This window comes from Bubalus bubalis, chromosome X (genome assembly GCF_019923935.1).
Source record: "Bubalus bubalis isolate 160015118507 breed Murrah chromosome X, NDDB_SH_1, whole genome shotgun sequence".
NCBI lineage: Eukaryota > Metazoa > Chordata > Mammalia > Artiodactyla > Bovidae > Bubalus > Bubalus bubalis.
Window position 1 is genome coordinate 70,443,116 of NC_059181.1, and position 15,394 is coordinate 70,458,509.

General features: G+C 37.9%; 1 pseudogene; it reads right to left on the reverse strand.

The window, feature by feature from the left end:
- Nucleotides 1-466: 466 nt before the first annotated feature.
- The window catches only part of LOC102406562, a 31,951-nt pseudogene continuing 17,023 nt past the window's right edge, over nucleotides 467-15,394 (reverse strand).

Genomic DNA, 15,394 nt, shown 5'->3' on the forward strand with positions numbered 1-15,394 from the left:
TTTCCCAGGCAAGAATACTGGAGGTGGTTGCTATTTCCTTTTCCAGGGGATCTTTCAACCCCATGATCAAATGGCATCTCCTGAATTAGCAGGCTAATTGTTTACCCCTGAGCCACCATGGAAGTCTAGGAGGAGGATTAGGGACATGGAAAATATAAAGAAGGTTGGTTATGGCAATAATGGATGGTGACTGAAGCAGTAGAAACACACTGAGTAAGCTGATAATGGTGATCATCATTAGGGGGAGGAGAAACAAAACAGTTCTGAGGGGAACTTTTATTAGAGGCATTGATAATCCATCTTTCTTGTTAAATTGCTAGAGCTATCTTGAAGATGTTATCTATGTTATATTCAAGATAAGATGTTATCTATGTCCAGTTATCTATGAGGCCTGGTTCATGGTCATTAAAATCATGTACTGACCTCTATCTCTCTACATATTTTTAAAATAAATCCTCTTTAGCAGTCATGATCTAAGCTCATCTAGATTCTGAGAGAGTTCATTCTTAGGTAGGTTTATAAGGAGTCTGAGGTCTTTGAGGAAGAGAAATGGGTCTGAGGCCCTTGAGGAAGATAAAGGGACAACGTTTTGAGTTGTTTTTTTTTTTTTTTTTTTTTTTCCGACATTTCTTTGCCTTAGTTACATACCACATTTTTTTTTTTCTTAAACTCTGAGTTGTTGTAGTAACAATCTATTTTGCTTAAGACTAAACTTTTTCAAGACCAGGACTAATGATTACACAACAAAATAAGTCATCTTGCTCCAGGGTATTTTTCTTAAGCTCTGTACAAATTATTATATAAATACAATGTATCTTGTTTGAGGACATGTTTCTCCTTCTTAATAGGAACCTTCTGACTAATCTTGTTATTGTAAGATGTATGTTGTAGGAGTGGGTCTGATAAGACCTTTCTATTGTTAGCAACCAATTGTAAAAGCATATAAGGACTTGATAAGACTAGTGAGAGGGGCACTCTCTACCCTCTTCTGATGTCTATTTCAGAAGCTTTCTCTATCCCTTTTTCACTGTAATAAAACTTCGCCACAGGAAGCTCCGAGTGTCTGAAGTCTCATCTCTGTTCCAGAAGCTAAATTCTCTTCTTCAGAGATCACGAATCCGGCACTGTTTACCATAAGCTATCAGTTCCTTGCAAACTAAAAGACTTTAAATATTTTGGTATCAATTCCAGATCTGCCACTTACTAATTTCTTCATCCATAAAATGGAAGTGACGATTAAAACTTGTCACACAAACATTTATAATAGCAAATGTTCAAAATATAGTAATTACTATCTCATTACTTCGGATAAGAACTAAATTTGTTTTCTTATCTGTAAAATTGGATTACATTCACCTCATGAGGATGTTTAGGGGATTAAAAGAAGTAACAGTAAAATGATAATAGTTATATACCTGGAAATTAATATATATTGGTTATCATCTCCCTCCCCTCAAAAACAAAATCTCTAAATATTTTGCATCATCAAACATCTGTCTGTGCAGTATAAGTGAGGACAGGTTTGACCCTTTTGCAGAGTCAGTGCTGAAAAAAAGTTATTTGCTGTGAAATTTTCCTATTTCATTGAGTGTTGCCATTTTGAACCTTAATCTTTAACCTATCACACCACAAAAGAAGAATTGTGGTGTCTCAGATATGGTTCTACTTGGAGATTTATAGCAATAGGAAGGCTTTTCCATAGGGTCCAGGCCTTCTTGTCCAGTTAAAAAGAAGCAAGATAATTTCAAGTCCTTTACACGTGGAGTGGTGTTGCTGTCTTCACCTGAGCTAATAATGCCTCCTCTTTATGAAGCTTACAAAGGGTGTAACACAAATGGGAATCATAAATTTGACTTTGAATTCAATTTTCTTTCTGCAGTAAATAGGCAATTCCACCTGGAGGGCCTCAAAAAGGCATATTGAGCTAGTAAATCTCTATAGATTTTGGTAATTGAAAATTTTTCTTTTCTTCTCTTTATTTGGAAAATTATCCTCCATTATATATTTCATTTAACCTCAGGACGGCTTAATGATTTAATCTAAAGAATTAACAAAATTCTATATAATTATTATTACTTCAAACTCAAATCCTTTTATGGAAATTTAAAAAAAAATCACTGTGCAATATATTCCAAAATTGTTCATCTTTTTCTCCCAATGATTTCAGTTATTTTAATAAAGCAAAAGTTAAACATACTGTTGTTGTTGTTCAGTCCCTAAGTCATGTCTTACTCTTTGAGACCCCATGGAGTGTAGCACACCAGGCTTCTCTGTCCTTCACTATCTCCCAGAGTTTTCTCAAATCCATATCCATCTCATCCTCTGCCACCCTCTTCTCCTTTTGCCTTCAATCTTTCCCAGCATCAGAGTCTTTTCCAATGAGTTAGATGTTCACATCAGGAGGTCAAAGTGTTGGAGCTTCAGCTTCAGCATCAATCCTTCCAATGAATATTCAGGGTTGATTTCCTTTAGGATTGGCTGGTTTGATCTCCTTGCTGTTCAAGGGACCCTCAAGATTCTTCTTCAGCACCACAATTGGAGACATCAATTCTTTGGTGCTCAGCCTTCTTTGTGGTCCAACTTTCACATCCATACATGACTACTGGAAAAAACCATAGCTTTGACAATACGGACCTTTGTTGGCAAAATGATATCTTTGCTTTTAAATACACTGTCAAGACAAGTAGTACAGATGGCCTTCCAGAGTGGAGTCTTCTTTACAGACTTATGACACTGATGTCTTCCCACCCCATGTTATGATCCTAAACTCCACTGGGCTAAAAGTTATTTGCATGGCTGGGCAAAACATTTTATTCTAATGTGTTTATTTTCCACTTCATTTCTTCCAGTTACACGAGTTGTTTAAGACAAAACAATGAACACATTCAACCAAGACTTACAGTACTGTTGACCTCTGAACAACACAGTTTTGAACTGTGTGGGTACAATTATAGAGATATTTTTCAATAAATATTGCAGTAATATACAATCCATTTGGTTGAATATGTGAATGTGGAACTGCAAATACAGAGGGTCACCCATAAAGTTTGAACTGTGGTGTTGGAGAAGACTCTTGAGAGTAACTTGGACTGCAAAGAGATCCAACCAGTCAATCCTAAAGAAAATTAGTCCTGAATATTCGTTGGAAGGACTGATACCAAAGCTAAAGATCCAATGTGGCCACCTGATGAAAAGAACTGACTGATTTGAAAAGACCCTGATGCTGGTATTTTATTTAGGTCATACCTGAATGGTCTAGTGGTTTTCCCTACTTTCTTCAATTCCAGTCTGAATTTGGGAATACGGAGTTCATGACCCAAGCCATAGTCAGCTCCTGGTCTTGTTTTTGTTTACTGTGTAAAGCTTCTCCATCTTTGGCTGCAAAGAATATAATCAATCTGATTTTGGTGTCGACCATCTGGTGATGTCCATGTGTAGAGTCTTCTCTTGTGTTGTTCGAAGAGGGTGTTTGCTATAATCAGTGCATTCTTTTGCCAGAACTCTATTAGCCTTTGCCCTGCTTCATTCTGTACTCCAAGGCCAAATTTGCCTGTTACTCCAGGTGTTTCTTGACTTTCTACTTTTGCATTCCAGTCCCCTATAATGCAAAGGACATCTTTTTTGGGTTTTAGTTCTAAAAGGTCTTGTAGGTCTTCATAGAACCGTTCAACTTCCGCTTCTTCAGTGTTACTGGTTGGGGCATAGACTTGGATTACTGTGATATTGAATGGTTTGCCTTGGAAATGAACAGAGATCATTCTGTCATTTTTGAGATTGCATCCAAGTACTGCATTTTGAACTCTTTTGTTGACTTTGATGGCTACTCCATTTCTTCTAAGGGATTCCTGCCCACAGTAGTAGATATAATGGTCATCTGAGTTAAATTCACCCATTCCAGTCCATCTTAGTTTGCTGATTCCTAGAATGTCGATGTTCACTCTTGTCATCTCCTGTTTGACCACTTCCAATTTGCCTTGATTCATAGACCTAACATTCCAGGTTCCTATGCAATATTGCTCTTTACAGCATCAAACCTTGCTTCTATCACCAGTCCCATCCACAACTGGGTGTTGTTTTTGCTTTGGCTCCATATCTTCATTCTTTCTGGAATTATTTCTCCACTGATCTCCAGTAACATATTGGGCACCTACCGACCTGGGGAGTTCATCTTTCAGTGTCCTATCATTTTGCCTTTTCATGTTGTTCATGGGGTTCTCAAGGCAAGAATACTGAAGTGGTTTGCCATTCCCTTCTCCAGTGGACCACATTCTGTCAGACCTCTCCACCATGACCCGTCCATCTTGGGTGGCCCCAAATGGCATGGCTTAGTTTCATTGAGTTAGACAAGGCTGTGGCCCATGTGATTAGACTGGCTAGTTGTCTGTGATTGTGGTTTCAGTCTGTCTTTCCTCTGATGCACTGTCTCACTGTCTGCAGTCGTACTTGGGTTTATCTTATCTTGGATATGGGGTATGTCTTCAGGGCTACTCCAGCAAAGCACAGCCACTGCTCCTTACCTTGGATGTATGGTAGCTCCTCTCAGCCACCGCCCCTAACTTTGGACGTGGGGTAACTCTTCTTGGCTGCGCTTCTGTGCCGCCATTGCAGCTGCCATGCTTCTGTGCTGCCACCATCAAATGCTTTATATTATACAGTGGAAGTGAGACATAGATTTAAGGGACTAGATCTGATAGAGTGCATGATGAACTATGGATGGAGGTTCGTGACATTGACATTGACAGGAATCAAGACCATCCCCAAGAAAAAGAAATGCAAAAAAGCAAAATGGCTGTCTGAGGAGGCTTTACAAACAGACGTGAAAAGAAGGGACATGAAAAGCAAAGGAGAAAAGGAAATACATGCCCATTTGAATGCAGAGTTCCAAAGAATAGCAAGGAAAGATAAGAAAGCCTTCCTCAGCAATCAATGTAAAGAAATAGAGGAAAACAATAGAATGGGAAATACTAGAGATCTCTTCAAGGAAATTAGAGATACCAAGGGAACATTTCATGCAAAAATGGGATCAATAAAGGACAGAAATTGTAGGGACCTAACAGAAGCAGAAGATATTAAGAAGAGATGGCAAGAATACACAGAAGAACTGTACAAAAAAGAGCTTCATAACCCAGATAATCACGATGGTGTGATCACTCACTTAGAACCAGACATCCTGGAATGTGAAGTCAAGTGGGCCTTAGGAAACATCACTACGAACAAAGCTAGTGGAGATGATGGAATTCCAGTGGAGCTATTTCAAATCCTGAAAGATGATGCTGTGAAAGTGCTGCACTTAATATGTCAGCAAATTTGGAATACTCAGCAGTGGCCACAGGACTGGAAAAGGTCAGTTTTCATTCCAATACTGAAGAAAGGCAGTGCCAAAGATTGCTCAAACTACCACACAATTGCACTCATCTCACACGCTAGTAAAGCGATGCTTAAAATTCTGCAAGCCAGTCTTCAGCAATACATGAACCATTAACTTCCAGATGTTCAAGCTGGTTTTAGAAAAGGCAGAGGAACCAGATCAAATTTCCAACATCCACTGGATCATGGAAAAAGCAAGAGAGTTCCAGAAAAACATCTATTTCTGCTTTATTGATTATGTCAAAGCCTTTGACTGTGTAGATCACAATAAACTGTGGAAACTTCTGAAAGAGATGGGAATACCAGACCACCTGACCTGCCTTTTGGAAAAACCTGTATGCAGGTCAGGAAGCAACAGTTAGACCTGGACATGGGAAGAACAGACTGGTTCCAAATAGGAAAAGGAGTACGTCAAGGCTGTATATTGTCACCCTGCTTATTTAACTTCTATGCAGAGTACATCATGAGAAACGCTGGGCTGGAGGAAGTACAGGCTGGAATCAAGTTGCTGGGAGAAATATTAATAACCTCAGATATGCAGATGACACCACACTTATGGCAGAAAGTGAAGAAGAACTAAAAAGCCTCTTGATGAAAGTGAAAGAGGAGAGTGAAAATTTTGGCTTAATGCTCAACATTCAGAAAATGAAAATCATGGCATCCGGTCCCATCACTTCATGGCGAATTAATGGGGAAACAGAGGAAACAGTGGCTGACTTTATTTTTCTGGGATCCAAAATCACTGCAGATGGTGATTGCAGTCATTAAATTAAAAGATGCTTACTCCTTGAAAGAAAGTTATGACCAATCTAGACAGCATATTGAAAAGCAGAGACATTACTTTGTCAACAAAGGTCCATCTAGTCAAGGCTATGGTTTTTAGAGTGGTCATGTATGGATGTGAGAGTTAACTATAAAGAAAGCTGAGCACCGAAAAATTGATTTCTTTTGAACTGTGGTGTTGGAGAAGTCTCTTGAGAGTCCCTTGGACTGCAAGGAGATCCAACCAGTTAATCCTAAAGGAGATCAGTCCTGGGTGTTCTTTGGAAGGACTGATATTGAAGTTGAAACTCCAGTACTTTGGCCACCTGATGAGAAGAGCTGACTCATTTGAAAAGACCCTGATTCTGGGAAAGATTGAGGGCAGATAGAGAACGGGACGAGAGAGGATGAGATGGTTGGATCACATCACCGACTCAATGGACATGGGTTTGGGTGAAGTCTGGGAGTTGGTGATGGACAGGGAGGCCTGGCGTGCTGTGGTTCATGGGGTCACAAAGAGTCGGACATGACTGAGCAACTGAACTGAACTGAACCCATAAAGTTACATGTGGATTTTCAGTTGCATAGAAGGCTTGAAACCCAAAACTTCTGTGTTGTTCAAAGATCAGCTAGAGTTGTAACTTGAGTTTGTTCAATATTTTTTGCTATTTTCTTTTTTTGTTGTTGTTGTTTTCAGTAGATTTAAAAGCAGAGACCAAGAATTTAAAACACCAATCAACAATTCTGTGAGAAATGTAAATGATACTAAGGCCATGTGAATTAATCTGTTTTAAAAATACAACCAAAGGTTGATTGCAAACTGTAGAATCATTAAAAATGTGTTTCAGTTTCACTTGGAAGCAAGAAAGTGTGAATTTAATATTTACCAAAATCAAAAATTTTAGAACAACTTTTAATTTCTTCGATTAATTTTGCAGGTTTTTTTTTTTTTTTAATCAATGAACAGTTCTTTGTTTTAAGGAATTCAATTAATAGTCATTAAATTATTAGGTAAAAATTCGTATAGTAATCTAAATTTAAAAATGATGAACACAGATTAGAAGTCAACTGAATTTCTGCTTGAATAGCAAAAACAAACACAAACATAAAACACAAAAATATAGCACTGTGCTTTTTATAACACTAAATGAAGTGTTTTTGGTTATGTAAACATATTATGTAAGCATGTTTTCCCTGTTTTGCTTTTATGTATCACATGTGAGTGGAGACAGATTTAAAACTACTTTGAATTAAAAAGAAACCAAAACTTTTATTCTTTTTTTTTAATTTTATTTTATTTTTAAACTTTACATAATTGTATTAGTTTTGCCAAATATCAAAATGAATCCGCCACAGGTATACATGTGTTCCCCATCCTGAACCCTCCTCCCTCCTCCCTCCCCATTCCATCCCTCTGGATCATCCCAGTGCACTAGCCCCAAGCATCCAGTATCGTGCATTGAACCTGGACTGGCAACTCGTTTCATACATGATATTTTACATGTTTCAATGCCATTCTCCCAAATCTTCCCACCCTCTCCCTCTCTCACAGAGTCCATAAGACTGTTTTATTCTGTATAAAGTACTTTATTCTGTAGTACTTTGGTGCTAGATTTATTAAATGTAAATTTTGAAACAGATGTTTCATATACTGGATTGGCCAGAAAGTTTCTATAACATCTTGTGAAAAAACCCAAATGAAGTTTTTGGCCTACCCAGTATGACAAATTAATGCTAGCTCACTCAAAAATACATACAAAAAAAATGTATCATGCTTTTCAACATACTCAAAACTGTAGAGCCTGTCAATGGGGAAACACTCTTGGGCTTTCTTAAAGTACTGGAAAGTATAAGGCAAAAGAAAGCATTATACACAAATAGTGATTAAGTGTTCTGTAATGTAATAGATGGCATTCGTAGTGTAATTGGAGTGAAACTTATCTCTCTCTCTCTCTCTCTCTCTCTCTCTCTCTCTCTCTCTATATATATATATATATATATATATATATATATATAAATAATGTGCTGCTAAGTCACTTCAGTCATGTCCGACTCTGTGCAACCCCATAGAAGGCAGCCCACCAGGCTCCCCCGTCCCTGGGATTCTCCAGGCAAGAACACTGGAGTGGGTTGCCATTTCCTCCTCCAATGCATGAAAGTGAAAAGTGAAAGTGAAGTCCCTCAGTCGTGTCCGACTCTGTGTGACCCCATAGACAGCAGCCCACCAGGCTCCTCCGTCCATGGGATTTTCCAGGCAAGAGTACTGGAGTGGGGTGCTATTGCCTTTTCCATATGTATATGCAAAATATTTCATAAGCAAGTGAAATAAATAAAAAGCACCATTTATTTATATTACACTTGATCACATAGATGAGCAAGTCTGTGATAATTCATCCTGAAAAAAGCAAATATTAAAAGTCACAGGGCTGTGAAAAGCATAAATCACTAATATTTTAAATAGCTCATATTTAAGTAATATTTAAAATACTGTCTCAAGAATTCACTAAAAAACACACTAAGAATTTACTGTTCTAAACTTTTCATAAAAAAAAATGGAGAACTTAATAGAGCAGAAGGCTATGAAGGAGAATGAATTCAATTTCTAAATTAAATATGCATGCAAATAGAAAAACAGCAATCATTATGGGGTTTAAGGGGCTTCCCTGGTGGCACAGTGGTAAAGAATCTGCCTGCCAATACAGGTGACACAGGAGACATGGGTTCGATCCCTGGGTCAGGAAGATCCCCTGGAGCAAGAAATGGCAACCCACTCCAGTATTCTTGCCTGGAAAATTCCATGGACAGAAGAGCCTGATGAGCTACAGTCCATGGGGTTGCAAAGAGTTGGACACAACTGAGTATACAAACACACAAGGAGTTAAAGGCTAATCATATCTTGCTAATTTATGATAATGTCATATCATTAAAGAAAAAAAGGAGACTGTAAAAGATAAAAGGAGAACATAAAAGATAAAAGGAGAAAATATTTACTTGTATATACATATACATATTTTTAATTCATTCATCAAGTTCATACAAATCAAGATAAAAACTAACTTTTACCTGTTTCGTGGATGTAACACTTGTGCCAACAGTACCTGTCTGACCTTTTGGAAGCTCCATATTGAGATCAAGGCTACAGTTTTAAAATAATTACATAAATGAATGTTAATATAGGCATTTTCTCCTTATCTATTTATAATAACCAACAAAATATGCTTATTGCAAATTTCAGGGAAGCCTGTCATGCTGCAGTCCATGGGGTCGCAAAGAGTTGGACACGACTGAGCGACTGAACTGAACTAATTGCAGGTTTGAATATTCTACATAGCATTTATTGTAATTTAAATAAAAATAATACTGATTTAGTTTTAAAAATGTAAATAAAACTTAAACATCTTCTGAATGTCCACCTTAGGATAAGTGACTTACTAATTTTAAAGAGTTTTTGTTGAGACCTAGTGGTGGCACATGTGGATGATAATCTTATGGTAGAAACGTGAATAAAATATAGGAAATGCTCTGGTCATCTGAACAAAAACAAAAGACCTAAACAATGGTTATCCAACGTACTGAATTTCCTAAAGATTACTATATGACACCTACTGCAAATAAAATTAATGTGCAAAAAAAAAAAAAAAAAAGGCTAGATATAAGTAGCCTCAGGATCAATATCCATATCTAAGATTTGAGCTAACTTCAGGTTCAGTGGCTAGCTCGTGATTTACCCTTGGTAGAAATAATTACTTGCATCTACCCATATAACTGAAGTTTAGAAAAAAATAAGTACATTTGCCCAAGGACATTCTAGTGACAGAGTTCAATCCAGGTCTGTCTCCCTCTAAAGCCACAATTTAAATCTCCATCATAAATATTCCTCTAGAATACAAACCAGTTTTTCTGCCTGTCTCTGGATGAGCGTATGACAACTCCAGTTTGAAAGCACTAGAGTAAATAAGTAATTTTGTCATTAGGAGAGTCTATATACAGATTTGTTATTTATAAGTCAAAAAATATATGCAATACAAATTTTTTACTATGCTAAAACAGAATTTTATTATATTAAACACCTTTAAGAATGGGAATTTTTACATCAGTGCTGCTACCTATTTCTACTGTTCAGTGACAAAATGCAGCCCAGTGGAGAAGGGAATGGCAAACCACCTCAGCATACTTGCCTGGAGAACAGCATGAAAAGGCAAAATGTTATGACACTGAATGATGAACTCCCCAGGTCAGTAAGTATCCAGCATGCTACTAGAGAAGAGTGGAGAAATAGATCCAGAGAGAATAAAGAGGGTGAGGCAAAGTGCAAACAATGACCAGTTCTGGATGTGTCTGATGGTGAAAGTAAAGTCTGATGCTGTAAAGGACAATATTACATAGGAACCTGGAATGTTAGGTCCATGAATCAAGGTAAATTGGAAGTGGTCAAATAGGAGATGGCAAGAGTGAACATTGACATTTTAGGAATAAGTGAACTAAAATGATCAGGAATGGGTAAATTTAATTCAGGTGACCATTATATCTTCTACTGTGAGCAAGAATCCCTTAGAAGAAATGGAGTAGCCCTGATAGTCAACAAAAGTCTGAAATGCAGTACTTGGTTCAATCTCAAAAATGACAGAATGACCTCTGCTTGCTTCTAAGGCAAATCATTCAATATCACAGTAATTCAATCTATGCACAATCACTGATGTGGAAAAAAATGAAGTTGAATGGTTCAATAAAGACCTACATGACCTTGTAGAACTAACACCAAAAAAGATGTCCTTTTCATCATAGGATGTTGGATTAGGAAGTCAAGAGATACCTGGAGAAACAGGTAAGTTTGGCCTTGGAGTACAAAATAAAGCAGGGCAAAGGCCAACAGAGTAGGCTAACAGAGTTTTGCCAAGAGAATGCACTGGTCATAGCAAACACTCTTCCAACAACACAAGAGATGAGACTACATATGGATGTCACCAGATGCTCAATATTGAAATCAGATTGATCATATTCTTTGCAGCTGAAAATGGAGAAGCTGTATACAGGCACCAAAAACACACACACACACACACACACACACACACACACACACACACAAAACACTTGGAACTGACTGTGGCTCAGATCATGAACTCCTTATTGAAAAATTCATACTAAAATTGAAGAAAGTAGGGAAAACAACTAGACCATTCAGGTATGACCCAAATCAAATCCCTTATGATTATACAGTGAAAGGGACAAATAGATTTGAGGGGTTAGATCTGATAGACTGAGGGCCTGAAGAACTATGGATGGAGGTTGGTAACATTGTATGGGAGGTGGTGACCAAAGCCATCCCCAAGAAATAGAAATGCAAAAAGGCAAAATGATTGTCTGAGGATGCCTTACTAATGGATGAGAAAAGAAGAGAATTGAAAGGTAAAGGAGGAAAGGAAAAATATACCCATTTGAACACAGAGTTCTAAAGAATAGCAAGGAGAGATAAGAAAGCCTTCCTAAGTGATCAATGAAAAGAAACAGAGGAAAACAGTACAATAGGAAATACTAAAGATCTCTTCAAGAAAATTTGAGATACCAAGGGAACATTTCATGCAAAGATGGGCACAATAAAGGACAGAAATGGTATGGACCTAACAGAAGCAGAAGATACTAAGAGGGGCTGACAATAATACAGAGAAGAATTGTACAAAAAAAAGGTGTTAATGATCTGAATAAGCACGGTGGTGTGATCACACACCTAAAGGCAGACATCCTGGAGTGTGAACTCAAATGGGCCTTAGGAAAGATTACTATGAACAAAGCTAGTGGAACTTATGGAATTCTAGCTCAGCTATTTAAAATCCTAAAAGATGGTGCTGTTAAAGAGCTGCACTCAATATGGCAGCAGATTTGGAAAACTCAGCAGTGGCCACAGGACTGGAAAAGGTCAGTTTTCATTCCAATCGCAAAGGAGGGTAATGCAAAAAATGTTCAAATTAATGCACAGTTGTGCTCATTTCAAATGTTAGCAACAAAAGGCTTAAAATCCTTCAATCTACACTTCAGCAGTATGCTAACCAAGAAATTCCAGATGTGCAAGCTGGTTTTAGAAAAGGCAGAGGAACCAGAGTTCAAATTGCCAACATCCATTGGATCATAGAAAAAGCAAGAAAATTCTAGAAAAATATGTACCTCTGCTTCATTGACTACCCTAAACCCCGTGACTGTGTGGATCACAACTGTGGAAAATTCTTAAAGAAATTGGAATACCAGAACACCTTGCCTGCCTCCTGAGAAACATGTATGAAGGTCAGAAAGCAACATTCAGAAGCTAACATAAAACAACAGACTGATTTAATCTTGGGAAAGGAGTGTCTCAAGGCTGTATATTGTCACCCAGCTTATTTAACCTGTATGCTGAGTACATCATGCAAAATGACAGGCTGGATGAAGCACAAGCTGGAATCAAGATTTCTGGGAGAAATATCAATAACATCAGATATGCAGATGAAACCATCCTAATGGCAGGAAGCAAAGAGGAACTGAAGAGCCTCTTAAAGAAAATAAAAGAGGAGAGTGAAAAAGCTGGCTTAAAATTCAACATTCAAAAGATGAAGATCATGGCATCCAGCCCCATCACTTCATGGCAAATAAATGGTGAAAGACTGTGAACAGTGACAGATTTTACTTTCTTGTGCTCCACAATCAGTGGGGACAATGACTGCAGTCATGAAATTAAAAGACACTACCTCCATGAAAGAAAAGCCATGACAAAACTAGACAGTGTATTAAACACAGAGACATCATTTTGCCGACAAAGGTCCATCTAAGCAAAGCTATGGTTTTTCCAGTAGTCCCATAGAAATGTGACTGCTGCTGCTGCTAAGTCGCTTCAGTCGTGTCTGACTCTGTGTGACCCCATGGACTGCAGCCTACCAGGCTTCTCCATCCATGGGATTCTCCAGGCAAGAACACTGGAGTGAGTTGCCATTTCCTCCTCCAATGCATGAAAGTGGAAAGTGAAAGTCAAGTCGCTCAGTCGTGTCTGACTCTGAGCAACCCCATGGACTGCAGCCTACCAGGCTCCTCCATCCATGGAATTTTCAAGGCAACAGTACTGGAGTGGGGGTGCCACTGCCTTCTCCAGAAATGTGACAGTTGGACCATAAAGAATGCTGAGCACTGAAGAAATGATGCTTTCTGTGGTGCTGAAGAATACTCTTGAGAGTCCCTTAGACAGCAAGGAGTTCAAATAAGTTATCCTAAAGAAATAAGCCCTGAATATTCATTGGAAGGACTGATACTGAAGCTGAAGCTCCAATTCTTTGGCCACCTGATTCAAAGAGCCAACTCATTGGAAAAGACGCTGATGCTGGGATGGATTGAGGGCAGGAGGAGAAGGGGGCAACAGAGGATGAGATGGTTGGATGGCATCACCGACTCAATGGACATGCATTTCAGCAAACTCTGGGAGAAGGTGAAGGATAGGGAATCCTGGCATGCTGCAGTCCATGGGGTTGCAAACAGTCAAACTGAATGACAAATCACCATCCATTATTGACAGAAGTAATAATCTCTCGATTTTGGCTCCCTACTCCCAAGGAACAATTGGCAGTGTCTGTAAGCATTTTTGGGTGTCACACCTTGGGGGGAAAGCTGATATTACTTTTGGGTATACACCAGAGATGCTACTAAGCTTCCTGTGTGCTGTGCTGTGCTTAGTTGCTCAGTCATTTCAGACTCTTTGAGACCCCATGGACTGCAGCCTGTTTTGCTCCTCTGTCCATGGTGATTCTCCAGGCATGAATACTGAAGTTGGTTGCCATGCCCTCCTCCAGGGGATCTTTCCAACCCAGGGATCGAACGGGTTCTCACACATTGCAGGCAGATTCTTTAATGTCTGAGCCTTCAGGGAAACCCAAGAATACTGGAATGGGTGGCCTATCCCTTCTCCAGGGTATCTTCCTGACCCAAGAATTGAATTTAGGTCTCCTGCATTGCAGCTGGATTCTTTACCAGTTGAGCTACCAGGGAAGCCTACTTAACTTCATATATATATATATATATATATATATATATATATATATACACACACACACACACACACACACACATATATATACACATACATACACACAAAACAGGATTATTGTGGATTATATATATAGTATATATATATATTATTATTTATATATTATTGCCATTATATACTGTATATACATACATATATATATATATAGTTGTGTATATATGTATATATTGTATATTTATATACAATAGGATTATTAAGCCAAAATATCAATGTTGTTAAGGTTGAGAAATCCTACTCTAATATCAAATTTAAAAAATTATCTACTGAACTCCATTTCCACTGAGAGTCAGTAAGGCTATAATATGGCAGTATTTGTTTTTCAAGACCTCCCCTGGTATGTTTTCAAGCCCAATTTTATTCCACTTTTGGTGTAAATAGAAACAAATTCTTAGCTTCATATTATTCAAGTAGTCTTTTTATTTATAGCTTGGTCTCTTCTAGAATACTTAAAAATCACCCTTCTTAAAAACTCCCTGTTGGTATATGGGCCATATTAGAATAGTAGCAAAGCCAAATAGTATACTACCTATTCTCCAGCCCTGTTCTCAAATATTGCAAACCTGATTTATTAACCTAGGTTTTAATTCACTAATGAGAGCTGCATCAGTGAATTTAAAGAGCTGATAAGCTTTAAGTTCATTCTTCGACACTAGAATAATATTCATCAATTCTATTTTCCAGGTGTCTTCAAGAACTCTCTTTCAATCTTTTACTTTACCTTTGAAGATAAAACATAAAATTTCAGTATTGCCCAGTTGTAACCTTTACCTTTCAAAAAATATTTTTATTGTTTACTACAACGTTCTCTTGAAATAGGCAATATATGAGAGAATATTGATATAACTTCTGTATCACTGGAGAAGGGAATGGCTACCCATTTCAGTATTCTGGCCTGGAGAATTCCATGGACTGTATAATCCATGGGGTCACAAAGAGTTGGATACAACTGAAAGACTTTCATTTGCTGTATCAAAGATAATATTATGGTCAAGTCATCCCCTTCAGACATTAAGGGCCTAAAATAAGTAGCCCATTAAAAGATTGTCTAACAGCTGTACCACAAAGGGAACTTAAAAAAAAAAATAACCATCTGAAATTATAAAATGTTGCCATGTTGTGAACTCCTTGGACATTTTGCACATATTGCTCCATTTGCAGGACTCAAACTGGGCTTAATACTTAATGGCCTTATCATTGTAGAATTCT